This window comes from Bactrocera latifrons, unplaced genomic scaffold (genome assembly GCF_001853355.1).
Source record: "Bactrocera latifrons isolate USDA-ARS-PBARC rearing strain unplaced genomic scaffold, ASM185335v1 scaffold_947, whole genome shotgun sequence".
In the NCBI taxonomy this organism is placed as follows: Eukaryota; Metazoa; Arthropoda; class Insecta; order Diptera; family Tephritidae; genus Bactrocera; species Bactrocera latifrons.
Window position 1 is genome coordinate 60,511 of NW_017537653.1, and position 2,127 is coordinate 62,637.

Genomic DNA, 2,127 nt, shown 5'->3' on the forward strand with positions numbered 1-2,127 from the left:
GCATTCCTGCAATCTAAAGTTCGAAAGTCAAAAATATAACGATTTTTTTTTTATAAAATATTTTTTTTAGTATTAATTTTAATAATTAATTTAGATTTACATTAAATTCATTTCCTTTATCTTTTGACATTTTTTGATTAATATAAATATTATTTCGATAAATTCTTATATAGACACAAAAGAAATGTATACTTATACATATATCAAAAAAATTATTACAATATTATATTTATCATTCAGCTTTTCGCTTCCTATATTTTTTTTGCGTAAGTCTATGGTGGCTCATTTCGATGGACTTCCGCATTTGTTGCTCGAAATTCGTAAATCCACAGGTGATGAGAGAATCTATAAAAAATGTAATGAAAAATCAATGTAAAATACATCTTTTTATGTAAATATGTATGTATTAAATTTACCATATAATATGTTGGACAACAGAAATTTCTATAGCGGTTGCTTGCCTCCCTTACCGTCCCAGTTACACAAACTCAGGAATTCGTCAGTGTACAGATGCCGCAACACATCATATATACTATCGGAACTACCTCTCATCCTTAAAACAAACTTTTTCTGTAATTTGAAAATATTATGCAAAATAAATATTGTTTATTGAAGAAATTGTATACATTACTAACCGTTGCTGTAGCGAATTCTTCGCGTTTCAGTTTTTCTTCCATTTCTGATACTGATTGGTGAACTTTCCGAATTAGCACCTTACATTCGCGGACGGTTTTTTGTTGGGCCACTTCTTCGCTTTTTTGAATTATCTGAAAATAACAAGTGCAGTTAGAGAATACTTTAATAATGCCTAATCAACAACAATACGTTTTCTTTGTATTAATGAATACTTATAGCACAATAAAAAGATTTATGGACAAAAACTTACATTTTCTTTCAAAAGCTGCCCATCTTCCTTTCCATATTTTCAACTCTGGAAGACAACTCTTGTCGTTGGAAGGAAATAGTTTTTAACATGTTAAAAACATCTGAAAAAGGTGTAAACATAATAAAATAAAAATTTTTAAGAAATGCATTTTAACAATATATTGGATTACCATTTCCATCCACAGGCAAATTGTTTCCTTGTTGCCTTGTGAAGCTTTCCTCTGAGTTGTAGCAACCAGAAATGTTGAATTTCTTCCATTTAAAAGTCAATTGTTCTACAATAACAAATGCGTAAAAATAAATTGAAAACTAAAATGACAATTTTACATGTACCTTTTACGGGAGTCGAAGACGTTGTTGGGCATTCCTCCAAATAGGTGTCATCAAAAAGAGCTGGTGAAAACATCTGATTAAGAAATAAAAAATTGGCAGCATCAAAATTCATTTTAAATAACTTAACATAATAGTATAATAAAATACCATCGGGACAATACAATAATAATACTAATTTCAAAATTCATGAAATAGATGATGTAAGATCCGAATTAGAACAAACTTGCTCTCATGTGGAATAGAAAAATATTTATAAATTATATCGTCTTCTTCTATTTTAAACAAATGTGGGCCCAATTTATCTGCCAACAAAATACCTAAACCAGATCACGATTCCAATGGTTCTTGAAAGTAGTTTTCAACACCCAAGAAATAATGTGCCGATAAAGAGGCGGTACCAGATTTCTTCGTCCTGCCTGTAACTTTTATGCGGCCTAATTTTTGACTAAAACAATAGGAGTCTTTTTCTTTTTTAAAATCTATATTAAACGAATTAATTTTGGATATTTTATTGCAAGTAAAATCTGGAATATTTCTTTCTTCTAGCCTTAAATGTAATTGCTGCAGGATTTTATTGGGCTTATTTATAAGTTGTTTTAAATAATGCACGTGATTTTCAAACTTGTAAGCGGAAAAGATGTCTGTATATGTCCATATTGCTTGGTACAGTAAGTTAAATGGAGTAAACCATGTATATTGTAAATAACTAAATGGTCACCGTATATATTTGGCTTCAGTGCTATAAGTGCTATAAGACTTCTTGCATGATAATAGCCTTATACCTGTGTGCAATAAGAGGAAATGGTAGTAATGGCCATCACCAATGCAATCCTTTAGGACAAATATACCTACATATATACAATAAGAACTGCCTAAACTCTGTCGCTTTCCAATTGCTGATTTTATCTA

At 29.9% G+C, this 2,127-nt stretch overlaps 1 long non-coding RNA gene across 1 annotated transcript; it reads right to left on the minus strand.

The window, feature by feature from the left end:
* Positions 1-241: 241 nt before the first annotated feature.
* Positions 242-1,190, minus strand: LOC108977730. The gene is made up of 5 exons (XR_001994063.1): positions 1,056-1,190; positions 887-986; positions 636-767; positions 417-570; positions 242-345 (listed from the first exon to the last, which is right to left on the minus strand). It is a non-coding gene; the product is annotated as an uncharacterized LOC108977730 (long non-coding RNA).
* Positions 1,191-2,127: the final 937 nt, after the last annotated feature.